The following is a 23,744-nucleotide window of genomic DNA, read 5'->3' as shown; positions in this document are numbered from 1 at the left end:
CTCCCCGGCCTCCGAGCTGCCCGCACCGCCCTCCCGTCCTCAGCGCTTCGCCCATCGCCCCGGGGACGGCGCCGCCCCCGCCCCGCCAACGGCTCCTTTCCCGAGGGCCAGTGCGCGTGGACGCACCTGCGGAAAAGGGCGCCACTTGCCCGAAAGTAACCACAGACACGTGTACTTGTTTTTACTTGTAGTGCCAGTCCTCCATCTGGAATTGAAGAGGAAGCTGCTGAAAATGGTGTTCCTAAACCAGTAACATAAGGCTTTGGAATTCAGTCGCTTCCGTATTTAAAATCTGTAGATTTCTAGCTAAGAAGAAAGTCTACATTCAGCTAGACTTTGGAGTATCCTGCACAATCTCGCTGTCAGGTATTTTTATTTGATGCACAGTGAAAAGAAATAGTGGGAAGGTGTTCAGATGAAATAGAGTGTGTGCAGAGGTTTATTGCTTTCATTTGAGTTCTGAACCTGTTAGATGATCACAGTTCTTTTAAGAAATATTTGGCTTTTTTGGTTTTGTTTTTAAGCAAGGTGCTATTTTGTATGTTGGTCTCTGACCTCATTCACCTTCAAAGTGATGTTTTGCAGGATTATTTTACCATGGTCTTTTGAAGATTTTAATATATTCAATTATTTCTATGAAAGAAAGAGATTGGTACTCTGCAGGATTAAACTTGTCCTGGTAAAAATGTTGTTCCCAGGTTCATGGTTTTCCGTCTTTTTCAGACTCTGGCCCCTTCCAGCCTTTTTTTCCACATGTGGCCTGGTGGCCTGCCCTCTCCTGCTAATGGTCCTCTAGTCTCCTGCTTTCTCCCACCCATGGGAATTCTGCCGTTGCCCCTTGGAACATCCTGGTCTCATACCGTCTCTTATTGATAAATACTGGTTTAAATGGTCCTTTTTTTTTAAAGTTAACCAAAAGGATACTATGGACAAAAGAGCTGTTTAGAGCCAGAATAACACTTTCCTAAGAGATTTCCTAAGTATGCTGATGTTTTTTTGTTTTTCAGATAAAATATATTCCCGGTCATTTTGTGGCAAGACCTCTTCTAAGATATAAATGAATGCCATGACTGGTGAGCTCTTTGGTAACATTTTGTTGCTTTTTAACCTAACACTGTGCCTAGTATGATTAATTTTTTTTTCTTTTCGGGGCACACCTGCTGATGCACTGGCTTTGCACTCAGGAATTATTCCTGGCAGTGCTCTGGGACCATATGGGATGCTGGTAATCGAGTCCAGGGTCAGCCGTGCGCAAGGCAAATGCCCTCCCTGCAATGCTATGGCTCCAGCTCCATAATTAATTTTTCACTCTTATCTTCACATTCCTTTTGCCAAAAGTTCTTCCAATGCCTACTTTTTATGGTTCTATCTACTGGATATCTTAGCACATTCCCTTAGATCCTTTTTGCAAGAGAGAAAGCTTTACGCATAAAGATACATTAGTTTGTCATACAAAAACTTCTTGACAGCCTCTTTTCACATTTCTATCACTTTTTTTTAGTTTTTAAAACATTAAATTTACAAAGAAGAAATGGAAACATTGGTTTCATAACTCTAAACCCATAGATGAAACAAATTGGTTACTGTTTCAGTTATTCATGTTGAAGGTGCATTATTGAATCTATTTTATTACTGTTTATGTTGGTACAGAAAGTGACTGAAACTGAATATGATAGTGACAGTGATGATGATGAGGATGATGTTCATGTCACTATCGGAGACATTATAACGGGAGCACCACAATATGGGTAAGTTTTTAAATTTTCAATTTCTAGTCTTATGGTGCAGGGAATTGATCCCAGGACCACATACATGTGAAGCATGTGCTCTCCCACTGAAATACATCCTTTACTTCTTTAACTAGCAGTCCTGTATCAAAAACTGGGTGCCATTATTAAGACGTTAGTGATAGATTCTGTTGGTTTTACATTTTTTATCATATCATGATATGAAAGCATTCTTATTTAAGTCTTACTTTCAGTTACTAAAAGTTGTACATCTTAAACATTCTTATAAGAAGAAAATGAAAACTGTGACGATGAATGTTAAATTGCTGTGATCAGCATTTTGCAGTTTATATACATACATATATGTATGTATATGTATGTCAAGTCATGTTGAACACCTAAAACAAATTCTTTGTTATTTATGTCTCAAAAAATACTTAGCCATGGAAAACATTTCCTTCCTAATGGTGAATTGAATTATAAAAGTTGCATGGAATCAGTAATTTGTAATTCTAGGACTGAAAGTGTTTTTGTAAAATGAGTGCTACAAATTTTTAGATTTAGAAACTATTAAATTACAGCTTGTATTCTTCCAATCTTGAGCTTTGTTTTTTTATGTATGTTATATATGTATATATTTTAAAATAAGGCCCAAAACTGGTAGTGTTGGGGATACTTTCAGTGGTATTCATGGTACAGGATCTGACATGTTAGGCATGTGCTTTTATTTGAGCTATTTTCTTAGCTCTAGGATTTTAATATTTTTAATTCAGTTTTTTAATTGATTTTTAAAAAATCAGAAGGCTTTTATTTTTAAACTCTCTATGGCTTGTTTCTTTAGTTTTGGGGAGTAGGAGCACACCCAGAGATATTCAGGTGTTACTCTGGAACCGATCCTTTAAAAAATACATTTTTAGCAGGGGTGAGGGTTGGAGCCACACCCAGCTGTGCTCAGGGCTTGCTCCTATCTCTGTGCTCAAGGATCCTTCCTGTTGGGTTTTAGCGACCATATGGGGTGTCAGGGATCCAACCCTAATCAACTGTGTGCAAGGCAAGTGCCTAACCTGCTGTGCTATCTATCTGGCCCCGAAGTTTTAAAATATTTTAAAATGTATTTTAAAACTATATTTCAGAGTTCGTTCCAGATTTTTCTGTAGCTTTGAATTGCTGTCTGCGTGAGATGCTGAATCCAGAGTAAGCCAGCAGCTTCCCTGCTGAAGAAGATAATTTATGAAAATTCACTTAAAAAAAGACTAAATCTCCTATCTTGAATCTCTGCATACAGTGTAACTTGATAGTATATTTTTTTTAAAAAATAATTTAAAATGATTTTTAGGGGCTGGAGAGATAGCACAGCAGTAAGGCGTTTGCCTTGCAAGCGGCCAATATGGCCGACCCGAGTTCGATTCCTCCGCCCCTCTCGGAGAGCCCGGCAAGCTACCGAGAGTATTCGATATGCCAGACACAGTAACAACAAAGTCTCCGATGGAGACGTTACTGGGCCCGCTCGAGCAAAGCGATGAATAGCGGGAGGACCGTGACTAAATCCTTAATCCGTGATTTTTAGGGGCTGCAGAGATAACACAGCGGGCAGGGCGTTTGCCTTGCATGGGGCCGACCCAGGTTCGATTCCCAGCATCCCATATGGTCCGCTGAGCACCGCCAGGAGTAACTCCTGAGTGCAGAGCCAGGAGTAACCCCTGTGCCTCGCCGGGTGTGACCCAAAAAGCAAAATAAAAAAAAAAACAGATTTTTAGTCATTAGTTACAGACATTTAATATTCCAACACCAGTCCACCACCATTGCACCTTCTCACCACCATTATTTCCAATTTTCCCAACTACCACTTGAACGTGCCCCCATAGCAGACCCACTATCATTTATTTTACATTGCTCGTTTTAAATAATTTGATAAAAGGATGATCAAAAACTGTTTCCTTAGAAGAAAGATTGTGAATTTTTTCTTTGTTTGCTTTTTTGCTCCAGCCCCGGTAGTGAAGATTCTTCTATCTCACCATGGAGCCCTTAAACCTTGTGTAAGAGATTACTAAGACGTTACAGGTAAAGCCTTCTGTGTATAGATTTTGTCAATTGAAATTGGTTGCCTTTCATATTACATACCATCCAGTCCTGTGTGCTACTTCTGGCTTAACAGTGTTACAGAGTTAGAGATGTTGCGTAGCCAGAATTGCATCCACACACTCCAGGGTGTCCAAAAGTGTTGACGGAGTAACAGATGGAGTGAAATTCTTAACTGGTGGCTTTGGGGCATAGGCCTGACGGCTGGGCTTCCAGAAGCACAGAGGGTAGTCTGTGCCCGATCTCTGAAAGCTGATTGTGGAATGTGGAGGTTTTTGGCTGCTGGCACTCTGTTTGGGTGGACGTGGGGATTCACCCGTTCCTCTCTGGGTTGCCTCTGGATGACTCAGCCTTGTGCAGGATCCGAGAGAAATTCTTGATCTCTTTCAAGATTTATTTCTAAGTTTGTTATTCTAATTTATTCTGGATCATGGCCTGTGAGAGAGCTCACATGGCGCTGGAGGTGTTCCTGCCGGGCTTCCAGAAGAACAGGGATACATGGAGGGAGGGAACCCTCCCTGACCTCATGAAAGCTGGAGATTTCAATCACAAAACCTGCATGCTGGAGTTTTTCAAAATTAATTTCTGGATGAGACTTATCCGGATAGTGGAATTCGGCCAGGAGCAAACTGATGATTGTGAAACATCCAAAAAATTTTAAAAAGAATTATCAGGAGGGGATGAGTGAAAATGACCATGAAAAAGAGCTGTGGAGAGACAGTTTTTGTGGATGAAAGTTGCAGAGTTGGGCTGTAGAGGGTGGAGAGGTAAGTGGAAAGTGAGGGAGGGGTCCATTAGCACAGACCTCTCTAGAAGGCTGACTGTGAATCCATGTTATATTCTTTGATCTAAGTTAAAATGGGGGGATAAAGAAGATACTTTTGAGTACTAAACAGAATTATGGGTAACTTGGAGAACTCAATGGCTTCACGGCTTGTCGAGACGTTAATTGAAAATATAACTGATCTGGTCAGTGTGGGAGATTCATGTTAAAATGAAATACTTTCACATACTTGCTTGAAATTCCTTTGGACTCCCAGGTATGTGGGATCTAGCACTTCGTGGCTATCTAAATTACTGTTAAGGAAAATGTATACAGGTCTTAGGCCAAAATCACATAAGTAATATTGGCTAAACCTTGAATGTGAATGGGGTTCTGGCTCCAAATTTTAGCTTTTCCCTCTGTTTTCAGGTATATTTTACTACGTTAAATGAAATTGAGTTCATCTTTACAAGTGTTTCGTTTTCATGTAACTTCCACCCAGATCAGGATATGGAATGGTACTCGCATTCTAGAAACCTGTTCCCTATTGTTTTCTCTCCGTCATTAACCACTTACACCAAGAACCACATTCTGGTTTTGGTTTAGATTGATTTCATTTTATGAATTTATTTTATGGACAAAAGTAGTCCATGTATTTGAAAGACGATCTACTAACAGTATTGAATGCAGTGAGAGCCTAAAGGAGATCACTGGATTATAAAACAAGGACTATTTCTTATTACTTCTTTCTTACAGGATTGCTGACTACTGAATTCAGTAGGAGGCAAGGAAATGAGGACAAGATGTATATATAAATGTGTTACTTACGCTTTAGGGCTGGAGTGACAGCACAGTGGGTAAGGCGTTTGCCTTGCATGTGGCCAACATGGCGACCTGGGTTCGATTCCTCCGCCCGAGAGTATTTCGCCCCCAGGGTAAAGTCTGGCAAGCTACCTGTGATGTATTTAATATGCCAAAAACAGTAAGAACAAGTCTCCCAATTTGTTGTGAGACGTTACTGGTGCCCGCTCGAGCAAATCGATAAACAACGGGAGGACGGTGCTACAGTGCTACTTTCCCTTGACCAGCTTAGTTTCTTGGGAAGTGTGTAACAGTGGGACATGTACTGGCAGGTAGGTTTTTGAAGAAAAAAACATTCAACTTTTAAGACCCCCTTTTGGGGGGGCATGGGAGAATTGGGGAGTGGGGTGGCTTCCTAAGTGGTGTTCAGTGCTAATGGCCTGGAATGAATTTTTTTAGGGATAGGCCTGCCAGGTGTTGCTCCGGGGCCCCCTTGCCCTTGGGGATTTCCTCCTGTTGATTCTTGGCTGTTTGAGCAGCAGTGACAGTGCTTGGGACCCCTGGATAATAATCTGGCAGTGTGCGAGGGGTCAGATTGTGTTGGGGATGATGCCCAGGTCATGCTCATATTATGTATGTGCCCTAACCCAAACATATAAGATGTAATTGTTTCTTTTGTGGAAGAGTCCTCCCTTTGTTCAGGTGGCCCAGGCCTCACTGCGAGTGATTCTCAGCCCAATGGTAGGTGGTTTAATTTGAGGGCCAATGTATGTGGTCGTATTGTTCCAGTCGTGCTCAGGTGCTTCCAAGGACACATCTGGGGGTACTTTTGAAGGCCTTCAGCACTATCTGTCTTGATCCCAGAATATCTGTTTTTTTTTAAATTTTTTGTTTAATAAGTGACAAAAAATTAAGACTTTTTTCCCCCTAGGGGTCAGAGAAATAGTACAGCGAGTTAAGTCACTTGATTTGCCTGTAACCAGTTTAGTTTGATTCCCAACACCACCTGGTCCCCCGAGCATTGCTGAATTGGCTCTGAAGGTCTCTGAGCACAACTGGGGTACTCTAGATAATCCTTGGTACTGCAGTGCTTGAAGAACATTGCATTCTCAGACCCAGGCATTGAACTGCCGACCACAGTAATGGCAGGAAGGGGCCCTTAGGTCCCCTAATCAGCACTTCGGAACCCTCCCCCACACCCACTTTTTTAAAACATGTTAGTCAATGTCAGTCTATATATGTATAACTTGTATACATGGAGTATATTGCTATTTTTGTTTAGTTCAGGATTATCAGAATAATTTTTGTTGTTCTTAGGAGTTACGGAAAAGCACCAGTGAATCTTAATATCAAGACAGGAGGAAGAGTTTATGGAACTACAGGTAAAATTTGTATTTGCCAGTGCATCAGTAGGAAAGTAATGACTATGCCTGAATAACGTACAGACTATAGTAGCTATCACAGGTGATCTGAAGAGTGCTTCAGTTCAATTCAAGAGAGTCGTTTAAACTTGTGTCTCAAGGATGGGGAAACTTTTCTCTGTGAAAGGCTTTGTAAGAGAATACGTATTTGTACAGTTTGTGGGTCACGAGGTTTCTTTCCCTCTTTTGATTTTAACTTGTTTGTACAACCCTGTAAGACCTGTTATAGTTCACAGCATATAAAAAGGGATTTAACACCTGGAAGTTATAGGTACATATTGGTACAGGAATTTATTTGAATGCGTTAACAAGTTCCTAATCCATACACTTTATCTTAGAGTTTCTTCCCTAAAGTTTAAACTTACTGTTATTGATAACATGCTTATTCCTATAGTATGCCTGACTCTAATGTTCTCATTGAAGCCTTTGTTTTATTGAGAGCTATCACTAGTAAAATGGTGTTTTCTGTTTTTCTCTCAGTATCTTGCTCATGCCATTCTTTCTCTATTTTGTATTTGTTAAAAAAGGAACAAAAGTCAAAGGGGTAGAGCTCGATGCACCTAGAAGTATTAATGGAGTTCCACTCTTGGAGGTAGATTTGGATTCTTTTGAAGATAAACCATGGTGTGAACCTGGTAAGATGATAAATGACTCCATACCCCTCCCTGGGACCAGCCTCAGTGACCCTCAAGGTCCTGGGGCACTCAGTGTGTGTGATGCTCAGTCTTCTGGGATGAACATTGTGGTACCAGGGCGTGTGCTCCAGGCCACTGAGCATGTGCTCTAATACTCGAGCTGTTTCCCCAGCAGAAGAGGACTGGATTTTTCTTGGGAACACCTGATGGTGCTTGAGGTCTGCTGGCAATGACTGGTTACCTTGTGTGCTTGTGATCAAACCTGGGCATCTATATTCAAAGCATTCATTCTAGCTCTTTGACTTATCTCTCTGGATTGCAGATTTTTAAAAGATGTTTCATATTACAGTCATTAGAAAAATATCTAACTTTCAGTATCAATAGTATTCATAGGATTTTTGTAAATGTCATTATAAATGTCCTAAGCATAATTAGCAGTAATGACCTGTGTTGCTAAATTGTAACAGTAGCTTAGCATTATATTAGTCTTGCATAGCATAGTATTTTCTTATAATGCCATTTATAAAGGAAATTTCATTAAAAACATAGTTTTGTGGTGCTAGAGTAATAATCGGAAGAACTAGTAAAATTTGAAGAAGTATTTATACTTATAGAACTTATCATTTACATTTTTATATTTTATTTGCTGCATGAAAATAGGATTGAAATACTTGCATACAAAAGTTGTGTCTTCTTTTTAGGCGCGGACCTTTCTGATTATTTAATTATGGGTTTAACGAAGATACCTGGAACGCTTACTGTGAAAAACAAAAAAGGATACGAATGGGGCTTGAAGTTATAGCAGTTACCTCAATTACAAATATATTTATGGTAATTAGTAAACATTTCAAAATACTCCTGTCTTTTCTATTTTCTATTCACTTTTTTTCCCTAATCACTTTTTCCCCATAAAGGTGATTAAATACTGTGTGATAGTTTAAAATTCCGTTCTTTTTATCGTGTTTTTTCCCCTTCCCTTTCAGAGTTCTATGTTAATGCTTATCTGATATTTAGCTACAAGTTACTGACTAGCCACAGTTAGTTTGTATTTGTATGGCCTATCAATTCAAAATTACATGGCATCTGAATGGGGAATATGTTATTTAACTTATGCCAAAGACTGTACTATGGGAGTTACACCAGGTGCAGAGATCCAAGATGGCAGATTCAATCTTTTTTTTTTTTTGGTTTTGACTTTTTGGGTCACACCCAGCGATGCACAGGGTTTACTCCTGGCTCTGCACTCAGGAATTACCCATGGCGGTACTCAGGGGACCATCTGGGATGCTGGGAATCGAACCTGGGTCAGCCGCGTGCAAGGCAAATGCCCTACCCGCTGTGCTATCGCTCCAGCCCCAGATTCAGTCTTTTTTTAAGGTGAATTTTAGTAAATTATCCTTGGTTGCTCTCATTTTTTGTTCTTGAGTCTTCTCCTATGCCACTACTCAAGGGACAAGATTAAAGTGGAAATAGCTTCTCTGTTTCCCAAACCTTCAGCTTCCTGGTGACCTACAAGTTTGCTGATTGTTGTTTCATCTCCACTTTTGCAAGCATGTGAATTTGTACCCTATTATACTAACAAATGCAAAGTAAAGTTCTTGCTCTATGTTGTGATTTTATTTTGAGTCATAGTCTATGTTTGTTTGTTGGATATAAAAGTTCTTCCAACAGGTTATGCTGTTATATAGACCATAATATAATCTATCAAAATTGGAGGCTTAAATTTTCCTTGTTGTTTTTTTTAACAATGGTAAGGAAAATGGCAATCTGAATATCTCTATAACTTTGAATGTTGTATGTATTGCAGTTTGGGCATTCTTTAAGAAAAGAGTCTCTTAAAAATTGTGGATTTACTATTATTTACAATGACTAGAAACATTTTCTGGAAAGTGAATTTTACTTTTACTGGTTCTTTATATTTTCCTTGAATAGAACAAAGAAAGTTCCTTTGTAAACTTCCAGCTTCCATATACTTTTGTCTCTTTGCAGTAAACTTCTAAAAGTAAAGAATATAAAGGAAATGATGGTTTCCATTGAAAGTAGCCTTCATGAATACCTTGTTGATATGTATACTGCTTTACTGCAAAGTTGTTTTGAAGAGTTTTTTTTTTCTGGTTTGGAGTAGAGGTCATTTTTTCATTTTAATTTTTGATTCTGAATGAATACGGGTTTGAGTTGGATAAGTATAGTCTGTTGGCTCTTTTTGCCTTGATAATGTGCTTAAATATTGCTTGTCTTGTAGAAATACTGATTTGGGAATAGGGTATGTATATTTTGTTTGTTTGTTTCGGGACCACATCTGTTGGTGCCCCCGTCTTGGTGCTCAGCGTGACTTCTTTGGATGATAGGAACTTGGTGGTGATGGGCATTAAACATGGGCCTCCTGCATGCAGAGCATGTGGTCAGCCCATTGAGCAATCTCTCCAGTCATTCAACTTCATTACTGTGTGCAGCTCACGATGATTTTTTTTCATTTTGCTTCCTGTTGTCTGTAGGATCTTTTAGGTAAAGGTAAAGGTAAAGGCCCTCCCGTTGATCGTCGATTTGCTCGAGCGGGCCCAGTAACGTCTCCATTGGAGACTTTGTTGTTACTGTGTCTGGCATATCGAATACTCTCGGTAGCTTGCCGGGCTCTCCGAGAGGGGCGGAGGAATCGAACTCGGGTCGGCCATGTTGGCCGCTTGTAAGGCGAACGCCCTACCCGCTGTGCTATTTAAAATGCTGAAAATGTGAAAATGTGTTTGAGCGCAGTTGATATTTTTAAGCTGCAGTTTAAATTTCTGAAAGTGCCATGTTAAGATTTTCAGAGTTTTGTGGAATATTTTTAAAAAATGATTACTTGATTTTTTACCATGTACCATGTAAATGGTGATTAGTAAAATGTTACAAAGTTCTTATCAGTAATGCAAATACGAAGAGGTACATGTGTGAGGTCCTAAGTGTGAAAAGGCATATTTTAGATAAAAATATTATCGTTTCTAGAGAATTGCAAGAATTAATATGAAATCAGATATTACTTTGGTATGCAAAATTATTGTGATGCTAAATATAGCTTGTTTCAGTGCTTTCTTATTAAAAATCTTTAACTATGTCAATTTTATTGTGATACCAGGATTTACATTATCTTAAATCATTGATTTTGTGCATACATCTTTGTTTGCAGTACCACACGTAACACCAGAGACTAATTCCCTTGACTGATGTCCCAAGGACCTTTCCCAATTCTCCACCCTCCCCACACCAACCTTCATGCAACCTCAGATCTACAGATAAAAACTTTCCGTTTAGACTATAGAAGAAAAACAGTATGCAATATTAGAGAAGTGTGTATTACTGTATTGGGTTTGAGGGTATAGAGAAGTATTCTAGATGGAGGAAATTCTAGGTCTGTACAGTGGGTGACCGCGGCATCCCTGCAACATTCTCTGTCCTCAGCCATCCCCGCTTCGCCTTCTGAATGCCGTGCGCGTCTTCCCCAACGCTGCTGCCGCCCCATCCGCGGTTCTAGGCCATGGTCACGTTGTATTTGCGCGCACCGCCCACTTAGCCCAATGGGCCTGCGAACTGCACCTGCTCTTCCAGTCCTCTCCGCTGAAGATGGGTTGGCGCTTGGCTGGGATCGGGGCCGTGGGAAGCAGTGCTGGGCTGGGGCACCTTACACTGCCATATACCCCCCCCCCACCAGCTTCCCACTGCCTTGCAGTGTCTACCAGTATCCAAGCAGCACACGGCCCGTCCCCACAGGCTGTCTTCTGCAGAAACTCTGAGGCTGGTTGCAGAAAGAGACTAGCTGGAAGGGTCAGAGCCCAGTTCCCAGCCTCCACTGGGCTTTGAGGGGGTCCAGTGTGTGCTTGACAGTTCTGCTGCCTGGAGGGACTCGCGGCCAGCATCATCGCTCTGTCTTCCGCCCACTGTTCCCGATGCCCACCCTGAGTTCCCAGTTCCCACTGAAAACTTTCTTCCCTTTGGGTGCTCCCGAGGCTCCGCCGTCTCCAGCTCCTGAATTCCATGTCACTTAGGCCTCAGTTTAGTCCCATTCATTTGTCTGGCCCATTTCCATTCTTCTGTGGTTCGGTTCAGTTTTGGTGGAGCAGGGTTGGGTGTGGAGGGGATGGGGGTAGAACCAGGGGGTCCCCCGCTCTGCTGTTTTCCCGTGCAGACCCCCCATCCCCTCCCATACCTCTGAATATATGAATGAGAATTATTGTTTCCAAGATTTTCACATGATAATTCTAAGCCACCTCTGATCGGCTCCCTGAACTGGCTTCTCTTAGTGGTCATTCTCACTCCCCGTCCTTTTGTCCTTGCCTGCACCTTCATCAGACATGAGAACACCCCTCCGTGTGACCACAGACTCTTCTGCTCCTCTGCAGACCCAACACCTGCTTCCGCCCCTACTCCAACCCCTAGGAGTGAGGTCAAGGTCTCTTGAACCTTATTTGCTTTGCAGACAGTAAGCTGCCGCTAAACTCTGGCCATCTCACGGTCATATTACAGCTGGAATTGAAGCCGCTTTTGGCCAGAGTGATAGTAAAGAAGGGGAAGGCTCTTGGCTTGCACTTGCTAACACTGGTTGGATCCTTGGCATCCCTAAGGTAAGGTCTCCTAAGACCCACCAGGAGGGGTTCTTGAGTGCAGAGCCAGGATGAAGCCTGGGCATTGCCAGGTGTGGCCCCACACCCCCAAATAAATAAGTAAATACACTTATATCCCTTTTGGGCTGGAGCAATAGCACAGCGGGTAGAGCGTTTGCCTACAAGCTACCGAAAGCTACTGAAAGTATCTCACTCCCACTGCAAAGCCTGGCAAGCTACCCGTGACGTATTCGATATGCCAAAAACAATAACAAAGTCTCACAATTTGTTGTGAAACGTTCCTGGTGCCCGCTCAAGCAAATCTATGGACAATGGAGGACAGTGCTACAGTGCTATATCCATTGTAATTGATGAGTGGTACTCCCCCCACCCCTTTCTCTCACTGGCTATTAAGACCATTTCATAGGAAAGGGATGTGACTCAGTGGCAGAGCGTAGACCTTGCATGAGTGAGGGCACCGCAGGAGGGAGGAAGGCGAGTTTCATAAATATGGTGTTGAGATTTTCATAGCATAAGATTCATTACCAGTATAGTGATAATGGCAACATCCTATAAATCAGGATGTAGTTGTGAAGGTGGTACCCTAGTTAGATCATCTCATGCACAGGCTGGGATTACTACCTTCTCTCTGAAAGTTTTCCATTTCTATGAGAGGTTCTTTTATACCTTGGAGAGCACCATTGTTCTTGTCTATTTTTGGCCTCCTATAAGTACAGAAAAGTAAAGCGGATCTGAATGTAAAATGAAGGAAAGACCCAAGTCATCAGAGAATTTCTGCATAGTTACCAGCAAAAAAAAAACAACACTGTTACAAAATTAAGGTAACTCCTCTCCAGAGTCTCAGAACCCTTCTGAAGCTTCCTAAGTTGACAAAGCTGCAGTCACTACAGGTCCAGGCCAGTCTGTGGTGTAAGCATTCAAAGATCAGTCTTCATTGCTCCCTCTCCTCAGGCAGCTTTAGGTTGGGGAAACTAATTTTGTTCTCTTCTCTCATTCCTTGATTTATTCTCTCAACCAACAAACTATCAAGCCTTTGTGAGAAACAAACTTTTCTTGCTCCAGAGCATGAGGAAAGGATACAATATGGATTCTTTGAGCACTCAAGGTGCTTGTAAACTGGTTATAGTGATAGGCACATGAAACAAATCAATAATTAGTATTGCTCTGCTTTTATTTGTGTTTGAATAGTTTTTCTTTTATGTTTTGCAATGCTCAAGGCTTTCTTCTGACTCTGCACTCAGGGATCACTCCTGGTAGGCTTAGTGGCACCACATGGGGTACTGGGGGTCATACCCAGATTGGCCACATGCAATGCAAAAATGCCTTGCCCATTGGACTATCTCTCCACCCTTGCATTTGAATTTTTATTAATAAGTTCATATAGTACATACTGGCTGAAAGTTAAAATTGTAGTGAACTAAGAATACAGGTATTTGTATTTTATAAAGAAGCTCTTATGTAGATGATCTTGATCACTTGGTCACTTGACATCCCATTATTCATTGATTCGCTCGAGCGGGTGCCAGCAACGTCTCCATTCATCCCTATCGCGTGCTAATGTAGCCCAATGGCATTTGCTCATTCTAGGAACACGAAGAGCCTCAAATCGATCGTTCAGGGTCTTGACAAAGAAGTCTGATCATCTCATAAGTGGATGGCCACGTGATCTTTTGATGTCCCGTGGAATCCAGTCGGTAATGGCTCTAGTCCAGCAGTCACCTCCAAATCTCATTATGTGTCCAGCCATCTGATTTTTGACGCCTTGGCAAATGAGAGAGCGTCCCCGATTCTTGACCGTCGAAGAAGGTCGGAACTTCGGATTCTTTTCTCTCATTTGAGTGAAGCATGATACTCAAGCATAGCTCTTTCGATTCCTCTTTGGGAGACTCGAATAGCGTTCTCATTATGTTTGCGTAGGGCCCAGGTCTCTGAGGCATATGTTACTGCAGGAAGAACAGTGGAATTGAAGAGATGTGCCCGGAGCCGGAGGTTCTTTGTCCTCTTAGCTATTTCTTCAACGTTCTTGAAGGCGTTCCAAGCTGCTCTCTTTCTCCTGCGCAGCTCAGGTGCCAGGTCATTCGTCATGTTGACTTCTCGACCTAGGTACACATAACTGTTGCATTCGGAGATGTTCATCCCATTGAGAGTGAATGGAACGTCAGGAACGAGACCGTTTCTCGAGAAATGCAGGTGATCGTTGCTCATAAAATGGCATAACAAAAAAATAAACGAAACTGTAGTCTCTTCTAGCAAGGCTAATAATTTGGAGAGAGGAGTGCTGTAGATGAGGTCTTGGCTTTGGTGGCAGGTCTATCTTACCTATCAGGTTATAGTTACAGGCAAGAGCTTCTAGATAGAATCACTGAAGCAATTTACTTCTTTTGCTTATCTACAATCTTGCAGATCTTACTGCTTATAGTTTCACTTACCACCAGAAGTCAGGGACAAGCTCAGATTAATCAGAGATTTTGGAAATAATGCAGAAAAGTACCACGGCTTGAGAATAATAAGTATTAGTGCTTCCTATGAACTTAATGCCTAAACTGTTTAAGGACCAAAGAAATAGGCCAGGAGTTAATGGGCTGACCTTGCTTGCTGCCAACCTGGTTCTATCCCCAGCCGCACAAATGATTCCCCCAACCACCACCTGGAGTGATCCTGGAGCACAGAGCTCGGAGGAACTGATTACTGCTGAGCATGGCTCTGAAACTACAGCAACTAGCAAAGTTTGTTTGATTTGCTCTTCACGGCCACTTTTTGAAACTTGTACTGAGAAGTCTTGGGTGGGCTGAATTAGATCTCTGTGGGAAGTCGTTCCTAACCTCGAGTACCTCTCTTATGTCTTTAGGTTCGTCTCAGCAGACATAAAGCAGTTCGACATTCTACACTTGCCCTAAACAGCTCCCAGTGCCAGGAACTGGCAAACTAATATTTTGGTTTCAGTGGATGGTCTAAAAGGATTGTCAAGGTAGGAAGCGGAGAGAGAATTCAAGTGCGGAACTTGTGCCCACCGTGTTCAAGGCCCTGGGTTTTCTCCTGAGTATTGCATGACTCCCAGCTGTGTGGGGTGTTACCCCAGCGGGCTCAGAGAACCTACAGACCAGATAGATGAGAGTCGTCTAAGTGAAAGTGTTGGACCACCGGTCACACCCCAGAATCAATAAGGTCTCAGTGAGTTGACGGTGGTGTCCATATTCTACAAGTCTTGTGTGCTCTGTATGTTCATGGCTGGTGTAGTTCATGGGAAGTTTTGTTTAATGTTGAAGTGACAGGTTACTTCAACGGTTGGCAAGGGTTGCTGGAGTTTCGTTTTTATTTCTAATTAAACTTTTTTTTTCCAGAAATATGTTTTTGTTTTTTAGATTTTTTTTAGTGAAACACCATGAGGTACATTTGTAGATTTACAAATTTTTGTGCTTGGGTTTCAGTTATACAATGGTCGAATACCTATCCCTCCCACCCCCCCATCCTCCCCATCCCACCCTGCCTCTGTGGCAGGGCATTTCCCTTTGTCCACTTTCTCCTTTTGGGTGCTGTCGTTTGCAAAAGAGGCATTGAGTAGCATCTAATTAAACATTTTAAAATCTACATTGAGATGTTCAGAAGGACCTTCAATCTAAAATCTTACCAGCTTCAGTATCTTTCTGAACTTGAAGAAAGGGAAAATGAAGATATTGTGGCACCACTTCAGACGCAAAGTGTGAAGATCTTCTGTGCTTTAGAGGTGGTTTTGTCGTCCTTTGGCAAGAGCCCTGGAGTTGGCAGAGCCGAGGAGACTTTGGATAAACTGGAAGGTCTCTGTGGGGACTGGAATGGGGGTGTGGGTAAGAATTCATTCATTCATTCTCTTTCTCTTTCTCTCTCTCTCTCTCTCTCTCGCTCATCATATTTTCAGATACATCAGAAACATCCCTCTACTTGCTAAGCTGCTAAAGCCTTGGGCAGATGTTTTTAACAATACTTGTTTAAATCTTAGGTAGTAACTAACAGAATCATTTTTTTTGGTGGGGCCAAAGGACCCGGGGACATTTCACAATTTTAGAGCTGTCTTCCTACCAAGAACCTTAGAGATATAGGGATGGGAATACTGTTTCTCCTATTTGGGGCTAACAGTCTTCTTTGTTCCAAAGAAATTTTTCAAGTATAGATCCTGTGTAATTGTCCATTATCTCACCAAAATCTTCATTTTGATAATGAAATACACTAATAAAAATGTTTTTCCCCCCAGAATCTATGGTACTTAGGCTTAGGGTATTAAATCAAAGGCAGGGCTGTTAGTGAAAGAACTGGAACAGACTCTGGTAGGTGAATCTTAATGAGACCAGCTCATCCTTGGTACTAGCAAACCTTTCTCAAGCTCCTGAAATTGATAGGTGATAGGGCAGACATTCGAATGGGTTGTCACTCCCCATGGGGGGTGCGGGCGTGCCATCTGCCTGAGGTTATCTAGTCACCATCACCAAAGCCCCTTGCACCTGCCTCGTGGCCAGAACCAAGGGGAGGCTGAACAGATTGGCTCTGATCTGAGAAATGTGCGCATCCCCTGGGAAGGGGGTCAGCGCCCATCTGCATGTATTACCTCTAGAATTACCACAGTTATCCAATTCGGTTACTCCTAGCTGCGGTATCCAGATGGCTCGGGCTTGCTTTGAACACTATAATTTTTGCAAAGTAAAGGACTCCATGCCAGACCGTTTTCACTCAGGGCACCCCAGAGAGGGGCGGGTGAGGGTCCTTCCCATCCCAAGGGACCCTGCCCGGCGGCCGATCTCCACTACCCAACCGCCGCCACTCTCCAGGCCAGGCCACTTTCACATTATAAGACACTTCCTACCCATTTTCCATAATTGCCACACCATGTTTGATGGGGTTCAGACAGTAGGCAACAAATCATAGAGAGAAATATATAAATATTTGCGTCTCGGAGAGCCCGGCAAGCTGCCGAGAGTATCCCGCCCACACAGGCAGAGCCTGGGAAACTCCCTGGGGCGTATTCGATATGCCCAAAACAGTAATGACAACAAGTCTCATTTCCCTGATCGTAAAAGAGCTCCAATCATTGGAAGAAGCTGCTAAAATCTCAGGACTGGGGGGGAATAGAGACGTTACTGGCGCCCACTCGAGGAAATCGACAAACAACAGGATGACAATGATACAGTGATTATTATAAAGTAATTTTTTTATTTTTATAAAAAATAAAAATATTTGACTACATTTAATATTCAAACGCCAATCCCACGACCATTACACCTTGCTACCACCATATTTTGTGTGTTTCCATCCCGAACCCAAACCCCTGCCCCAAGCAGAACCGAAGCAATTTATTTTGTATTGTGTGTTCTGAATCAACTGCTGAAAATGCTTCACAAAAGTTTCCTTAGAGGAAAGTGTGTGAAGATTGTTCTATTTCCCCCAGGGACCATTGATTGTTCTATTTGCCCTAGGGACCATTAAGCCCTTAAATAAGAGATTATTGACATGTTGTTAATGGTTGAGCTGTGTGTGTGTTTGTGTGGGTGTGTGTGTGTGTATGTGTTTGGGTGTCTATGATACACACTCCTGTAAAAATATATTTTCCTCTATGATTCGTAGCCTTCTACCTTAAACCCCATCAAATGTGGTTTGCTGCTCTTGGAATATTAGTGGTGTGAGGTATGTCAAGTTCCTAGAATAGTCTGTAGGTTTGCCCATTTGAAATACGTAATCAGTATGAGATTTGTGCACTGATCTTGACTAATTTCTCCCTTCTAGTTTACCTGTTTACAAATGTCCAGAATTGATCAGATAGCTAAAATGTATGGTAATAGCCCTGACAGAATATACTTAGCACAGAGCCTTCAAGACATAGCCTTGTGTGGTGCCTTCCCTTACTCATTAAGATCGTGATGTAGTGCTCTTTTTGTTTTTTTTTTATTTTTATTTTTTTTAACTTTTTTATTTTTGGGGTTATACCCAGCGATGCTCAGGGGTTATTCCTGGTTCTGCATTCAGAAATTACTTCTGGCAGTGCTGGGAGGACCATATGAGGTGCGGGGGCTCGAACCCGGGTCAGCCGCATATAAGGCAAACGCCCTAGCCTCTGTACTAGAGCTCCAGGCCCAGTTCTGTTTTTAGACTTCATAAAAATCAATTAGAAAGATTGGCGTAGTAAATCTATTTGTTTTGTTTGGATGTAGGACCATTATCTTTCCTTATGAAAAGGAAGACGACTCAGAAGTTTGCTATTCAAAAGACCGTGTCAGATGCATTTCAGAAACTGCTCATTGTGGTTTAGGTAAGACTTTGTTGGTTATCTTTGAAGTACTGCAGCTTTCTTACTTGACGAGCAAGTAAATTGATTTTGAGAAGTCAATTATATTGAAAATAATGGAAATATAAGTACTTCCTATTCCTTTGTTTTTTAGATGCTTTACAGAGTAGTCTCAAATTTGTCCTTTGTGGAATCTGTGAAAAATAATTACAGCAAATATTCCTCCCAATGTATAAACGTAGAATAGTTTAGACTGTGGAGAGAGTATTTGATCCAATTCCTCTTTCTCAATTGTTTGTCAGTAAAGCAGAAGAGTATAGTGGCTGTAAACTCCAGACTCCTCTGTTTAAGTACTAGCTCTGTCCTCCATTTTTTTTCTTTTTTCTTTTCTTGGTTTTTGGGCCGCACCTGCTGATGCTTAGGGCTTCCTCCTGGCGATGTGCTCAGGAACCACTTCTAGTAGGACTCGGGGAACCACATGGGGTGCCAGGGACTGAACCTGTGTTGTCTGCATGCAGAGCAAATGTTCGACCCATTGTAATAGTACTCTGGCCCTCTGCCTCTTTAGAAAATGCAACAGTGGGTCTCTAGACAGATATGTGAAGGTATTTCTAAGCCGCAATTGTCTTTTCTTTCATTTGCGTTTTGGGTCACACCCAGGGATGCTGAGGGGTTACTCCTGCCTCTGCACTCAGAAATTATCCTTGTCGGAGCTCGGGGTCCACATGGGATGCTGGCAATCGAACCCAGGTCAGCCGTGTGCAAGGCAAACACCCTCCCTGCTGTGCTATTGCTCCAGTCCCTTTTTTAATTTAGCTTACCTTATATTGTAAAAGTAAATACTTAACACTTACCTAGAACTGCACTCATTTGCGGAATATAAAGTAACAGAATGGGATGACTAACACCCAAGGATAGTAGAGATAGGGACCAGGAGGATTGCTCCACGACTTGGAAGCCAGCCTCACATGCTGGGGGAAAAGGCAGCTCAGATAGAGAAGGGACCACCAAGTAAGGGATGCTTGGAGGGCCCATTCGGAATAAGAGATGTGTGCTGCAGGTAGACTACAGGCGGAACATGATGGCCACTTAATGCCTATATTGCAAACCACAACCCCCAAAGGAAGAGAGAGGTTGAAAGGGAATAGGCCTGCCATGGGGGGTGGGGGGTGGGGGGTGGGTGGAATGAGGGAGTCGTGGGAGGGATACTGGGAAGACTGGTGGTGGAGAATGGGCACTGGTGGAGGGATGGGTACTCAATCATTGTATGACCGAAACATAAGCACGAACGTTTGTAAGTCTGTAACTCTATCTCACAGTCATTCATTAAAAAGAGAAAGAAAGAAAGGGGCTGGAGCAATAGCACCTTGGGTGGGGTGTTTGCCTTGCATGCAGCTGACCTGAGTTCGATTCCCAGTATCCCATATGGTCACCTAGCACCGCCAGGAGTGGTTCCTAAGCGCAGAGCCAGGAGAAAATCCTGAGCATTGTTGGGTGTGACCCACAAAAACAAAAAAATAAGAAAAAGAAACATTACATAATAAAAATAAAATAAATAAATGTTTAAAGAGACTTACCTAGAATTTAGTAAAGGACGAAATATTCTAATTATTGCTACTATTTTCCTACTGAAGAGGAAAATTAACTGGAATCAGTTCGTGGTTGGTTTTCAGCACTGACATATTGAGAGTTTGTGATTCGATGTACCAACCAACTATTTGTTGTGAACCTTCACAGTGATTCTGCTGCGGCCAGGAAGATAGCTAAGAGGCCTAGTGCACATGCTATGCATGTGGAAGGCCAGGTTTGGATTCCTGGCACAACATGAGCGTCCAGGAGCAGCCCCCAAGTACTTCGGTCAGGAGAAGACTTAACACTGCTGGGTGTGGCCCCCAACAAAAACAAATAGTGGTCATACTATTTAAGATTTTTAAATGTTCTCCTCTTATGGAATTTTCTAGTGCTATGGATATTTCCGGCTGTGCCCAAAGGAAAGTGAATAATCTGTAGAGAGTCCACAAACAGAATTGCTTTCCTTGCTTTATAGCCCTGCAGTCTTAGAGAAAGGAATTTTCAGTTGTCAGAGACCTTATTTATTACACGAGTAGCTCCTGGGTTGACTTCAGCCTTGCAGTCTGGGCAATTTTCTAGCAAAAGAGACTTCTGTGGTCATCTGGTAAAATTTCTATCAACTATAATAACTTTTAAGAACCAATGGGGGGTTAGGAAGATGGTACCAGAGCCTTGCATATCCCTGGCACGGCATATGGTCCCCTCTAGTACCATCAGGGAGCACAGAGCCAGGAACAGTCGCTGAGTACCAGAGGGTAGGATCTGCAAACCCCAGATAAAAAGAAATGAAAGAAGGAGTGGGTTGGAGAGATAGCTCAACAGGCTGAGCACATTCTTGGCATGCAGGAAGCAGGTTTCAGTTCCAGCTCAGCACTGCATTGCCAGGAATGACTCCAAGTACTAAGTGGGTATAATCCCTAAGCACCTTTGAGAATGGCCTCAGAACAGAGAAGCAAAAGGAACCAAACTTAATGTCTGCATTGACAAGGAAAATGCTCTTATTTTATGCTTTAGAAATAAAATTATTGGACGTATAAAGGAAGTACACACCCACTATCACTGTGCACTACCTTTATAGAAAGAACATTTTAGCCAATAAGTTTGAATTGATCCTTGTTAACTTTATTTCAGAAAGTGGTAAAGTAGCTGTGGAATATCGGCCTTTTGAGGAGCTCACTGATGCCAGAACCGAAGGACTACATGATTTAATTCAAGTATGTGAAGAGAAAAACTCAAGGATGACATATACAGGATGTCTGTAATTCAAAATAATGAGCAGATTTTAGAAATTTTGAGCATGTGTAGGCAATTCTAGCACCCCCAGAAAAATATGAAACTCTCAAACTTTATTTGAGGGAATTTCTGAATTTTCCCTGAAGTCCTAGCCATTGGTTCTAAAGCCTTCTTTGAAATGTGGAGAGTTCTGAGTGCCCTCTGAGTTCTGTCAGAGAAATACCTTTTTGAACTCCTCTTAAACAGGATCTAGGGATTTGGGGCCTTAAGTACAATTATGTTACAGCATTCGAAAAGTTATCATTTTTTTCAAGTATGATTTCATACCTAGAGCTTAGCATCTCATATATATCTTGTATGAAATATTTTATGAAAGAACCTTTCTGTTCAACAGTTGCACAGTATTCCACATTAGGAATTAACTTGTTAATTTCCAGGAGAACATATGAATACACTATGTGTGTATTCGGGGGATGGTGGGGGGCGGCAAAATGTGTTTAATATCATTGGGAATAAATTTGGAGTTGGATATATGTAATTAACATGGCTCAAAGTCAGAAAATTTGTTTCCAAAGTTAGGGAGTTAGGGGAAGATAAAGAGAGAAAAGGTGATTCTGTTCCTCTTGTTGAAAATCTGTTTTTTTCCTTTGTAAAATAAATTTTATTTGTGGGTAAGGTAGCGGGATTCACACTTGGTAGCGCTCAGGAATTACCCAGCCTGGCTCTTTGTTACAGTCACTTGTCGAAGTGCTCGAGGGACCAGGTGATGGTAGGGATCAAATTCAAATCTTTCTTGTGCAAAGCATGTGCTCAATCTCTTGAACTATTGATCTAGTCCTGCAAAGAACTTTTTTAAATAGTTTAAATCAAACCCACCAAGAAAACTTCCAACACCTACAATTTGGTCTTAAAAGACTTAGCTTAGGAGCCTGAGACATAGTTCATCAGGCTGGAGCATGGACTGTGATGAGGGAGACCTGGGTTTGATACCTGCCACTGCATGGCCTCCTGAGCACTGTCAGGTACAGCGTCAAACACCTCCAGGTGTGGCCCCCAAAGAGACAACAATGTCCACCTTACTAAGAAAGGTGAGAAGACATTTCGTACTAATGCCAAAGAATTCAGAAAACGAACATCCATCCCTAAATGAGGCTACTCTTGGAACCAACTCCATTCGGGGCTTTCTACTCAACTAGAGAGCGGGAAGAAGCCCCTTCTCATGAAATTTATATTCTGGAAGTGTGAGATAATAAAAACTGATATGGATGAGAAGAAGGACTGTGAAGAAAGTAAAATGGGTGCTAGTTACAGTATTGCAAGAAAGCCTTTTCACTTTCTGACGTGAACATCCTAAGTGTTCCCTCCGAGTGCTAGAAGGGCAGCCCTCTAGAAAGGAGCTTGCTCCTTTTTCTCCATGAATTTATGTTGAGTTCCATGCAAGAAAGGGGGATTTCCCCCCAGGCTGGTGTAAAGGAGTGCATATGGCTGTTCATTCCGTTCAAGAATGGTCTCCCAGAATCAACTGTTTCTGGCCCCAGAGCCCTGCTTCAGAAAATTTTGGGTCCCTGATTCCATGCTATCCCCTGTCTAGGAGAGTGATAAATAATCAGAGAGACTAAGAGCTTAAAGGAAATGACAACATTTGTGAACCCCCACCCACCCGAAGTAGTGCTCCTCTTGCAGGTCAACTGCCTTTCTTGGAAGCAGGATGGCCAAGGGGAGGACGAATGTCTCTTGGATTTCAGTAGTGAGGAGGAAGCACCAAGACCACCACAGCTGGATTAGTGCTGTTGAATTCACCAGTGTTCCCTGTCTGGGGACAAGCTGCTCCTCCCCCACCCTTGGGGCTCCGCCCAAACGAGTGGGCAGTCCCAGTCCTGTTGGGTGGCAAGAGTGGGAGGGGAGGCAAGGGGGGTGGGGTAGAGGACCTGATTGGATGTGTTTGGTGCCTTGGGGGAAAAAGGAAAGCCTGGGTCCTGCTGGCTTTGAGGAGCCTGCTTTGCCCAGATCCAATAAAGGCGCTTAAAGGCTCATAAAGGTGGTGAGGGGTGGGTTCTGCGGTTGCCAAGGGCCTGTGGTTGCCAAGGGCGTGGTTGATAAGGGCATGCACGGGCAGCGCCCAGCTGCCTTAATTCCTTAGCCATGGATGTGGCAATAAAAATACTAACAATTCTTTTCTCTACCCATATACAGGGCGCTCCTCTCCGGGGGAGAGTCCTACCCCCAGTCCCCCTGGCCCCCAGCCCCCCAGGCCCCCCCAATCCCTGGCTTTCACCTTCCCCTGATCCTGCCGCTGAATCACCCCCTACCCTTCGGCCCCAGATTTCCAAACTTCTCAAATATATTCTTTCCCCCGAAAACCGGGGGAAGGATCCAGTTCACCGTGACCATCCTGCTGAAGGTATTGTAACTCCCAGGAAATCTATGAGACCTCGTCGTCTACCACCACCGACGCAGGAGGATTACTTAGATTCCTCTAGGTCTCACCAGTTTTTTATTCCACACCTTGGTTTCACTGACAAACCGGCAGCACATCGGAGGCTCGCAGGTGGAACTATTTCCGAACTTCTCACTTATCTTCTTTCCCCTGAGAACCGGGGGAAGGATCCAGTTCACCGTGACCATCCTGCTGAAGGTATTGTAACTCCCAGGAAATCTATGAGACCTC

General features: G+C 42.6%; 1 long non-coding RNA gene and 1 pseudogene across 1 annotated transcript; both read left to right on the top strand.

The window, feature by feature from the left end:
- Positions 1 to 110: 110 nt before the first annotated feature.
- Positions 111 to 8,354, top strand: LOC130032511 (uncharacterized). Its single transcript, XR_008793847.1, has 6 exons — positions 111 to 366; positions 1,651 to 1,748; positions 3,714 to 3,788; positions 6,688 to 6,752; positions 7,319 to 7,426; positions 8,128 to 8,354. It is a non-coding gene; the product is annotated as an uncharacterized LOC130032511 (long non-coding RNA).
- A 5,259-nt stretch (positions 8,355 to 13,613) lies between these two features.
- LOC130032415 (RAD52 motif-containing protein 1-like) lies at positions 13,614 to 22,882 on the top strand (annotated as a pseudogene).
- Positions 22,883 to 23,744: the final 862 nt, after the last annotated feature.

This window comes from Sorex fumeus, unplaced genomic scaffold (genome assembly GCF_029834395.1).
Source record: "Sorex fumeus unplaced genomic scaffold, SorFum_2.1 ptg000001l, whole genome shotgun sequence".
Taxonomy (NCBI): Eukaryota; Metazoa; Chordata; class Mammalia; order Eulipotyphla; family Soricidae; genus Sorex; species Sorex fumeus.
This window is presented reverse-complemented; position numbering and strand designations above follow the sequence as displayed.